This window comes from Meriones unguiculatus, chromosome 3 (assembly GCF_030254825.1).
Source record: "Meriones unguiculatus strain TT.TT164.6M chromosome 3, Bangor_MerUng_6.1, whole genome shotgun sequence".
Taxonomy (NCBI): Eukaryota; Metazoa; Chordata; class Mammalia; order Rodentia; family Muridae; genus Meriones; species Meriones unguiculatus.
In genome coordinates, this window is record NC_083351.1 from 149,006,094 (window position 1) to 149,017,755 (window position 11,662).

Below are 11,662 nucleotides of genomic sequence, written 5' to 3' on the forward strand. Positions count from 1 at the left end.
AATTATGGATGTTTTCGGTGATCTTGATTTTGGGTTTTGAGCCCTCTAATAAGCATCTGAGTTGGTCCTGCCCTTAGAGGCAGCGTCCACAAGTGCCCTCCTTTCTGGCTGCTCTGAAGGGTGATGCTAACCACTCTGGCCTTTGGTGGTCCATCAGTAAACTACTTAGATCTCTTTGTGCCTTTAGAAAAAAATGAAACATGGTAACGTGTGTAATCTACTCAGACGGAAAACTCTTAACAAGGAAACACATGCACAGATAATTTGAAAGGAATCAGCATGGCCTAGAACGTCCTTATTGTGGCCATTTCTAGTCTAGGCAGGGAGGGATGAAGAGAGGCAGGAGCTAAGAATAGTCTGGAATTCACCTCTCTTAGGTACCTAACCGTCTTAATAGCAAAAACGAGTTTTCTGATTTTATCTCACTGCATCCCTTTTATTGACTGCGATGAAGACGAAACCTTTGTATTCACCCTAGAAAACAAAATATGAGACACATCTCTTTTGCTCTCACATTAAGTTTACTTTATTGTTTGAAACTCGAGTTAAAACATTTCCTACAGAGCCAGGTTTCCCTTTTCGGATCCAGATACGTTAATTATGAACATTTACCAAAAATTTTGCATTTGTATTCAAAACTACCCAGAGACTATATAGCCGTGATTATTCTTTTGTTATTTTTCTCAAATCCCCATGATTGCATTGTTAGCTGTGCTTCAGCGCATGGACCTCACTGACTTGTCATCATTAGACACGTTTATAGAAATCTACTAAATAAAAAAAAATATCACAAGATGAAGATAAAACCACTTATTTAAGGCACTTTGCATGAATTAAGTAATGAGAGTGGAGTCACATTACTCTTCTCTGAGCGTAATTCTGGGATGCTTTTGTGTTTCTTGGCATTTGAATATTTCATTGTCAGCCTCGGGGATTAGAAAATGAAAAGACAATGCCGAGTCCCGGCTGTTGTATGATGTGTATACTATTCAGGATAAATGCTCATTAATCTTTGCTTTCTACTTATTTACATTCTTCCCCTGTTTATTGTAAGACAGAACCCCCAGCATCAAAGAAAAATTTGAAAAATGAGGAAAACACGACCAGCCATCTCATCTTCTCAATGGAACGGCTCTTCCTTTGTGTTTTCTTGGCCCATCGTCTGCTCATGTGCATACCTTTGAATGGTTGCTATTATCCCATGCATGCTACCTTGGCTGTAGAGTTCCATTTATTTATTTATTTACTTATTTATTTCCAATGCAACATTGTTATTGATTCTATTGGGATTTCACATCATGTACCCCATCCCACTCACTTCCCAGTCCTTCCATCTCCTACCGTTGTGATCCCCCCAAAATAAAAATCATGATAAAAAACTAAGGAAAAAACAAGTCCATTTTGTGTTGTATATACACTCACTGGAACATGGTCAAACTCTCAGTGGCCTTCCCCTCTGCACCCCCTCCGGAAGCTGATGATTGTGGAGCGCTACACTTCAGCATCTCCTTCACACTTTTAAAAGAGTTCCCTTTGGTAGCTTCCTGTCTAGGCTGTTACTTTTGGAGAGTTCGGGTGAGGGTAGAGGTTGTCACAGAAGCCTTCCATGTTCCGTGGCATTTAAAGCAAGGTCTTTTTAGGCTACAGAATAATGGCTCAAAGGGTGTCTCCCTTTTGTCAAATCCTGTGTCACCAGAAGGCTGAGACAAGGAGGACCTGCTGAAATGATTATAATGATCTCCTCAGTCTCTTTGGGACTGGTGACATAGCCCATAGCCGTGGGAGCCTCGCACTCACCTCTCAGCTCTGTGGGTTTTCTTCTACAGAGTCACCTTCCACAGCATCATAACAGAAATCAAGGGGATTTTCCTCCAAGGACAAAAATCTTAGAGGGATAAAAGAGGATCTGGATCTGACATGGTGCCTAAGATTTTTAGGTCTCTGACTTAAACTTTTTCCTTTCTATTGTATGATCTACCCTGTCTCGGAATAATTACAATAATGTGATCTATTCCATGCCTGGTGTCTCATTTTACATCTCCTCACGTGTCAAGCTTGAGGCAAGTTGCTTAAAGATACGGTCCTTTCCCTCCACCCATCCCTGTAGGCACACTAAACGACTAAATCTATTAAATGACTGTGCAGCTCTTCCCATCCGTGGAATCTGGCGTGGTTCATGATCTGTTTTAGTGAATGGATACAGTAGAGATGGTAGAGTCTTGCTCTGAGTTTGGAACTGCTCAGGTTGTGTGCACATGCGTTCTCACTCATGGGACACTGTCCAGCTCTCCATGAACCACTTGGGTGGAACCACTGGAGAGAGAGAGAGAACCTGGGGAGGAAGATCATGATAGACCAGCTGAGACCCAGTCTACTTCCGACCATCAGCTGACCTGTGGTTCCGAGAGTGTTCTGCATCTGGACCGCTCTTGTGTGAAGATCCCTTGCCACACAACCCTATCACTGATGTTGGAGGACTTCTGCCAAACCTTCCTTTCCATGAAGCCATGAGGTAGAGTGGACCGTTCCTTCCATCTACTGTTTCAGTCAGTTATTTTTTTTAATGTATTTATTTACTATTTTATGTGTATGGGTGTTTTGTTTACATGTATGTCTGGGTACCATGGGCATGCCTGGGGCTCATAGAGATCAGAAGAGGCCATCAGAGCCCTTGAAAGTGAGTTACAGATGGCTGTGAGCCACCATGTGGGTGCTGGGACTTGAACCCTGTCCTCTGGAGGAGTAGCCAGCGCCCTTAACCTGTGAGTCATCGCTCCATCCCAGCTATCAGGCATTTGTTTGTTTGAGGAAGGGTCTTTCTATGTATCCCGGTCCTGGAATTCGCTATGCGTACCAGGACAGCCTCAGACCTACAAAGAGGTCTGCCTGCCTCTGCCTCCAGAGTGCTAAGATCAAAGGTGTATACCACTGTGTCCAGCATGCCCTCAGGTATTTTCGTCACACCAACATGAAAGTATGTAATAAATAGGGCCACTAAGTTAAGGTGGTAAGTTTCAGGGCATTATTTTGGCATCATATAACTAATAACACATTTTATACAATTCTGTTTTGTCCCTCTTATGTTTCGATCATAACAACAGGTTACAAATTGGAGGTAGGAGCATTGTCAGGACAAATCCATCTTTGTCATCCTCCATGAGGTGCTTGAGTTGTGAACTGGGTTTGAGATTGACCGGCTAGGACTTCCAATCCCCCATGAATCCCGGAGCTCTTATAGCCCATCTTAGAGAAGTCATGCTATCTTCTTCAACCAGGCTGGAGGGTGTTGGACTCCCTGTATTTTTCTCTCTTAATTAGAATCCATCAAACCTATGCCGTCTTTTCAGTAGATAGACATGTCAGGAGCGCCCTGATGTAAGGGCTCAATTCACAATGATCCCACAAAGCCACCTAAAATATAAACACCACATTCTTACAGCAGAGAGATGGTGCTGCATTCATTGTTACTCATCTTGACTATGATTTCAAATGGTTTGTGATATATACTCACCTTTATTCCATAGTGAAGTACATGAGACTACATTTGGATTTAGGCATCACACAGGCCTGGTAATGACCTTCAACAGAAAGCAGCCATAACATCAACTCTCTTGGTCCACTGAGTTCCTAGTTTATTTTACTATTTTTCTCTTGATTGCAGTGCTGAAGAATTGAACCCAGGACCTTGCACATGATAGACCAACACCATCAATGTTCCCAGTCCTTTTTTTTTTTTTTTTTTAATCTTTAGAGAGGGTCTCACTACGTGGTTCAGGCTGTCCTTGACCTAACTCTGTGTCTCAGGCAGGCTGTGACCTTGTGATTATTCTCCCTAAGTTTCTTGAGTAGCTAGTATTACGAGCTTGTGTTACCAGACCCAGCTCTGATTTCTTATTCATATAGTTTGGCGAGGGTCTCTAAGTTATTTCAGGAAGAGGACAAATAGAATAAATATGCTCTTATTCCATTTATAAACATCCATTTATGCATACCACTGTAAATAAACACACATACACACATTTGGCTTAGAAATTTGCAAACCACAAAAAAAAAAAAAAAAAAAAAAAAAAACAATTGAAGGTCCAGACACATGCAGGTTGTCTGTGTCTTGCTATGTAGCTCTCCGCACTCCATCCCTGGACGAAGATGCCAGACGTGTTTGCATATCCAGAACAGATTTTCCTCCCTCTGCCCCAGAAGGTTGGTGTTGTGTTGCCTTAGCTGACACTCTGAGGCCTGCAGAGGTAGGTTGGGACGGCTCCACCTGCTGGTTTATTTGGTTAAGATAACTCACTTGTAATCACTGTAAAACACAGGGTGTGTGTGTGTGTGTGTGTGTGTGTGTGTAGGGACACCATTGCTTCACAGCGCTTTCATGTTTGGAGATATAACCAAGCTAACCCCCTGAACAGTAGGTGTAGGTGTGCCTCTGGGACCTGGTTTAGTATTCATCGCAGATAAGTGGATGCTAACTGTGGTAACATTTGGAAAGAGGAAAAAAAAAGTGTAGCTATAAACGAGTGGCTAATGCTTACTGCATTAGATATATAAACCAAACCTAAAAGTGATTAATGTGCATCAATTGTTCAGAATAAAGGCTTCGTTATGACATTTTTCTACAAGCATGTAACACACTTTAGTCACATTCACCTCATTTTCTTCTCTTGTTCTCATTCCTTCCTCCACTTTCTTTTCCTAAAGAATCTCTCTTCCACTTCCATGTCTTTTTTTTTTAATCTAGATTCCACATTTGAGAGGAAACACACCATTCACTTCACCCAACACAACCATCTCCGGCTCATTTTCTTGTCGTCAACATGGCTTTGCTTTTTACGAGTAAATAATATACCGTTTTCTTTATCTGTTCATCAGATAATGGACGCCCAGGTGGGCTACTGAGAACAGTGATGAAATAAACATGATGTTTCTATCACACCTTGATTTTGATTCCTTTAGGGCTATTCCAGGAGTGGCATAGCCAGAGCATAAGAGTGCATTCTGTTTGTACTTTTCTGTGGAGCCTCCATACTATGGATCCATTTGCCTCTCCATCAGCAGAGGATATATGTTCTTTCCCCCGTCTTACTCAACAGCTTCTGTTGTTTTCCTGATCATAGCCATTCTGACTAAAGATGGGATTTGTATAGTTTCGATCTGCACTTTCCTGATGGCAGAAGAGGCCAAGGATTTTTAAATGTATTTATTGGGCCTTAGTATTTCCGCTTTTGAGAACTGTCTGCTAAATTTATCTGCTCACTTATCGACTGGACTGTTCTTTCTGTTGAGTCCTTTATGTGTTCTGGATAGCAGGCTTCTGTTGGATGAATAATTGGCAGTGATTTTTTTTTTTCCTGTTCTGTGGCCCATCTCTATTCTGAGAGTCATTTTCTTTGCTGTGCAGAAGCGTTTTAGTTTCAAGAAATTCCATTTGTCAGTTCTTTATATTACTTCCTGAGCTATCTGGAGTCTTATTCAGAAAGTCCTTGGCTGTGCTTGTATTAAAACAAAATTTTGATCAGTCAAAAGAGACAAAAATTAATCCAGTCCTGTCCTTCAAAAATAACCACTGCACTTTGGGACATTTATTTTTGCTATTACTTTTTTTTTTTTTTCCTACTTTTCCTACAGGGCTTGAGATGAACTTGAGACAGGGTTTCATTCTGTCAGCCAGACTAACCAAGAGCTTGACACAACCCAGGCTGACCTTGAATTTATGGCAGGCTTCCTGCCCATTTCCTGAATGTTGGGAGTCCAGGTGTGCACCAACATAATTGAAATAAATAATAATAAAACTGAAGGCACTTGTATAAAATCTAAGTAAGGGTCAGAGCAAAGTCAGAAACTCAAGTGGACCTGGAAGACAGTCAGAAGGCCCTCCATCCATTCCCTGCTCTAGAAACACAAGGGCACCTCCCAGCAAAGTCTTCGATCCTCTGGCTCTTACAGTCCTTCCACCCCTTCTTCTGCGATATTTCCTGAGCTTTAGGCACAGGACCTGTGCTATAAAGGTATCCATTCGGACTGGGCTCCACAACTCAGTGCTTTGCTTGGTGGTGGTTTCCTGTAACAGTCTCCATACGCTGCAAATAGAAGTTTCCTTGATGCGTGATGAGAACTAAACTTAGCCTTGGGTATAAAGACAAGTATTTGTCTTTCTGGGTCTGGATTACCAAACCAAATATGATCTTTCCTAGTTTTATTTATTTAAAAAATTTGAAAGTTGCATGATTTCATTTTTTTCTTTACAGCTGAATAGTATCCCGTACTGTATCTGTTTCACATTTTCATTATCTGTTTGTCAGTTGGAGGACATTTATGTTCTTTCCATCTCCTGGCTATTGTGACTAGAGCAGTGATAATCATGGCTGAGCAAATATCTGTGAGGATGCTGAGTCCTTTGGGCATATGCCAAGGAGTGGTATAGCTGGGTTATATGGTCATATTTTTAGATTTTTAGCAATTTATTTTTTATTTGTGTACATTGGTGTTTTGAATGCATGTATGTCTGTGTGAGGGTGTTTTAGCCCCATGGAACAGGAGTTACAGACAATTGTGAGCTGCCATGTGGGTGCAGGGAATTGAACCCGGGTCCTCTTGAAGAGCAGCCAGTGCTCTTAACAACGGAACCATCTCTCCATCCCCCTATCTTTAGATTTCTGAGTATTCTCCACACTGATTTCCAGAGTGGCTGGACTAGTTTGTGATACCAACAGCAAGGAGGGAGGGCTCCGTTTCTCCTATACACCCTCCAGCATTTACTCTCGCTTGTTTTGTTGCTCTTTACCCTTCTGACAGGGTTAAAGTGAAATCTCAAAGTTGTTTAGATTTGCATGTTTTCCTAATTGCTAGAGATGACTAATAGATTTTGAAATAGCTTTTAGCCATTCTTCTTCTTCTTCTTTTGAGAACTCTTGGTTAATACTTTAGGCCCAGTTTTTTAATTTTAATTTATGCATTTTACATCTTGGTCGTAGCCCCCTTTCTCTTTTCCTCCCGGTCCTACCCTTCCTCCATGTTTTCCTATCCATTCTTCCCTAGTTGTCAGAAAAGGGGAGCCCAGTCCCCTACCCCCCCAGCATATCAAGTTGCATCAGAACTAAGCTCATCTTCTTCCCCTGTAACCTGGCAAGGTAGCCCCTCCAGGGAAAAGTGATCGAGAAGAAGGCAACAGAGTCCATGTCAGAGTCAGCTCTCATTTCCCTTACTAGGAACCTACATGAGGACTGAGCTGCCCATCCGCTACAACTGTGTAGGAGATCTAAGTCCAGTACATGCGTGGTCCTTGGTTGGTGCTTCAGTCTCCACAGTCCCCCCTGGACCTTGATTAGTTGACTCTGATGGTCTTCTTGTGGAGCTTTTATCCCCTATGGGTCCTTCTATCTTTACCCCTACTCTTCCATAAGGCTGCCTTAGCTCCATCCAATGATTGGTTGTGGGTCTCTGCATCTGTTTCCATCAGCTGCTGGGTGGAGGCACTCAGAGGATAGCTGGACTGGGCTCCTGTCTGCAAGCATAGCAAGAGTATCATTAATCATGCCAGGGGTTGGCCGTATCCCAGGGGGTGAGGCTCAGGTTGGGATTTTAGGCCCAGTTTTTGAATGGGTTATTTGTTTGTTTGTTTTTGTTATTGTTGTTTTTTTATATGCTCTGCATATTAATCTTCTGTCAGATATATAATAATGGAAGCCACACTCAGAAAGTCTCACCAACATGGCTGCCTAAACACGGCCTGAATAAGAAAGACAGAACCAACAGATATGCTAACACAGAGCAGGACCTCAGCCATACACAGGCAACTAAGGAAAGCTGAATGCAGGAGAAATAGTTTTCCCCAGGGAAGAGCACACCAACTGGTTTTTTAGTAACAAACGATCAGCCCTGAAAACATAACATGCAGGTAACATTATGTAGACTGAGCAGGTTGCATTCATGTACTCACAATCACACATATGCATACAAGGGTAGGTATGTAACAACAATTAAGGAAAAAAGAGGACATGTAATTGAAAGAGAGTCAGGAAGGTTTGAAGGAGAAAATGATGTAATTATGTTATAATCCCCCTAAAGAAAAGAATAGAAGGTCCTGTGCTGTGGGCTCCAGGTACAGTCATGTCAGGCTTGCCGAAGACAGCTGGTTTGGTGGGTGGGCCGGTGAGACACTCCACACAAGGGGCTTACAATATTGTAGAAAAACATTTTTGATCTTCCGGAGTAGTTCCCTAAAAAGGCAGCCTGTAGAAAACACACAATAGATTACCACTGAGAAGCTGGGTACAGTTAAAGTGGAACCAGATGTTAAAAAAACTTGCTTCAGCATGGTGAAGTAGGAGAGGGGATTCTTCAGGCTGAAAAATGAACTAAGCCTGGCAAGGAAAAAAAATGTTGCAATAGAAGCCATGCAAGCCATTAGTGGCAGAGCCTCCTGCCGACAGGTGGAGGCAGCCAGTATGATCATAACGTCCGATGGTTAATGAGAAACTGGCTCGACTAAATTTCTTATGCTAAAACAAAATAAAATTAAAAAAATTATATAAAACACACGGGCAATGGTGGAGCAAAGGGAAGTCAGGGACGGGCAGCTGGGAAACTTACCATCATCACCACAAAACCAGCAAACATCCGTGTAGCACTTACCAAGCACCACGCACGATTTCAGTGGCATGATTTTTTTTTTTTTTTTTTACATTCGCTCATTAGACACCCTCAGCTCACCAACAAATAAAGCATCACTAGGCTTCCAACCTGAGCCAGGCCACCAAGTCACTTGCTCAGTATGGAACTCAGGTTCAGAGTCAAGGAGCTGTCTGTGGTGCCTGTGCTCTTGCACACTCTGGCTTGTGGGATTGCTGGCTTTCTTGCGATGATTCATCTGGACTGTGCAGGGAGCCTCATTAGACACCCCAGCTGCGTAGAAGGAGTCCGTTTGGCTGTGGAGGATTTCAACTCCTGTCATTTACCCAGCGCTCACACAGGTCATTCATCACTGTTCATTTACGTTACTGTCCATCAGTACCTTTCCCGTGGTTCCACATCTTTCTCCGAGCACAATAAATTTTATTCAAATGACATTCTCGGGAGAAATGTCCCCCTCCTTCCCCGCCAAGAGAGCGGGTGACTGGGCACGGAAGCCCCGGGGAGGCAGCATCTGCCGGCACTCGAGGATCCCGCCTGTGTGAGCCGAGGATAGAATTAACAGGCGCAGTAGTTCGCAGCTCAACATTTGTTCAAGTCTGGCACATCATTAGCGACTGTGTTTGAGAGGAGAGATCAAGGAGGTGGGGAGAGAGTGGATCTGATTAAAGGGGTAATCAGGGGAGGAGAGTCAGCGTTTATGTAAAAGCTTTGGAGCTGACATGGAGGAACTAGAGAGCAAAGGGCAGGGGAACTGGGGAGGAAGGTCAGCAGACAGTCCGACTAATTTTGGCTCTGTGACTCTGGTGCAAAATCTTGTCCTTTCTGTGATTCTGGAATGGCTGTTAACTTACCTCGTGGGCTTGTTGCATCCACTCAAAGGAAGACTGGGAGTGGGCGGTGGGAAGGGTGGGTGGAGATTCTGCTGTCTTTTTTGGAGCTTGTCTCCAAGTCGTTAAATATTCGTGAATAAGTTAATTCATATTTGTTCGACGCTTGTGTTAACCCATGCTAGGTAGAGCCTGAGGTGTTGAGAGCAATCATAAGAAATGTGCGTGCATCGTTCAATAAAATTAGTCCTTTTCTTTTTCAGACAAGGGCTCCTGTAGCCCACGTAGGCCTCCAACTCGCTATGTGGCTGACATTGGCTTTCAACTCCTAACCTCCCTACCTCTACTTCCCGAATCCTGGGGGCACAGACACTCACTGTTAGGTCCAGTTTACGTCATGCTGGGGATCAAAGCCAGGATTTTGTGCACACTTGTCGTGCATTCTGTCAACTGGGCCATTTCCCCCTGCTCGAACCCACTAAAGTGTGTAGCTAGCATTCAGCGTTAGGCTGAATAATGGAGAAGATCCCTTAAAAGCAGCATTACGGGAGTCTTGGGCAAGAGCTGACCAGGCAGCGCTTCTAAGCTCATGACTCTGATTCTGATTCTTTCCACACCACCTGTGGAGCAGGAAGGTACAAGCGTGGCCTCCTCTACCTGACGTACAAAGCATCCGGTACCAGGGCGGTTAGTAACTAGCCTCGTAGCTCCAGCTGGCAAGTGGCAGGGCTGGGATTCCCATCTGCGGTGCTCTTTCCTGCCACCTCCTGGACTTTAGCCCAAATCTAAAGACCCAAAGGAGAGTGGCTTGAAGCAGACAGCAGTTAAGCCTTAAACTTCATGACCTTGATGATGGAAAGAAGAGTAAGGTTTTGAGTGATCTGGAAGGAGGAAGTGTGTGAGCTGCCCAGGTCCTGCTTACAGGTCCAAAGCTCAATGCGGCTTGCCCTGGCAATGAAGGCACACTGTATTTCAGCTAGCACTTTCACTGAGGCAGGCGTGTGTTAATCAGAGCCTAGGTTTACCTGCTGTAACAACCCCTCCCCTCCTCCACCAATACTGTAGTGTAGATCTGATAAAGCTCATGTCTTTTTACATTATAATCTAGAGATAAATGACTCTACACTTACAGCTCTGAACTAGAAAAGGGCACCCAGAGACCCAGGTCTTGTTAGTCTGCTGTCCCTTAGGTGTCACTTTTTAAAAAGGGATTATTTATTTATTTGTTTGTACCTGTGTGTTTGTGTCTCTGTGAGTGTATGCATGAGCGCAGAAATGTGCAAATTTGTGCGTACGCAGATTGGCCAGATAAGTGTGCCAGAGGGCCTCTGTCACTCACCCCCTATTCTTTTGAGGCAGGGTCTCTCCCTGAGCTTGGGATTTGTGTTTTCTTGGGTAATCTGGAAGCTAGCAAGCCCCAGAGAGTCTCCTGTCTCTGTCCTTCTTAGAGCTGGGGTTACAGACACACCCAGGACAGCAAGCTTGTTTCAAGGGTGCTGGGGTCTGAACTCTGGGTTCAGATGCAATTGCCCAGCAAGGAATCTTCACCACTGGGCCATCTCCCCAGCCACTGGGTAACACCTTCATCCGAAGGCCGAAAGCTACAGTGGCTTCACTGTACTCATCTTCCAGCCCAGAGGAGGAGAGAGGGGCCAAAGCTAGTTGTTTCCTTCTAGGGAAGTCACAGATGTTGCCTTCAGTCCTTTTCCTGGCGCACAAACTTGGTCACGCAGACATGCTTGGAGGTACCAGCGCTTACAAAAGTTTAACCCACACAGCTGCCCCACTAAGACAGTAAACCGAGGTCTACTACTGAGAGAAAGAAGAGAACCGATACAGGGGACTGGGGTCTTCTCAATACTTCCGGTCTGAAGGGAACCAGGCAGGTGTACTCAGCGGTAAATAGGTACATCCACACCAGATGAAGAGAAACGATGAGAGGTCCCCAGGGTACCCCTTTGACCTCACAGACAGTGGTTTTTTTTTCTTAAATTATTTTATGTGTATGGGTGTTTTGCCTGCATGTATGTCCAGGCATTGTGTGAATGCCAGGTGGCCACAGAGGTCAGAAGAGGGTGTCAGATTCCCCAGAAGTGGAGTGAGTTGCAGGTGGTTGTGAGCCGCCGTGTAGGCGGTGGTGGGCTATCCTGGCTGGGTATGCTGAATTCCCAGAGGTTCCCGGGCCAGCTGGCCTTCCACGG

The 11,662-nt window shown here is 44.2% G+C and overlaps 1 pseudogene; it reads left to right on the forward strand.

Moving 5' to 3' along the window:
* The first annotated feature begins 8,109 nt into the window (after positions 1-8,109).
* Positions 8,110-8,451, forward strand: LOC132652808 (NADH dehydrogenase [ubiquinone] 1 alpha subcomplex subunit 5-like; annotated as a pseudogene).
* Positions 8,452-11,662: the final 3,211 nt, after the last annotated feature.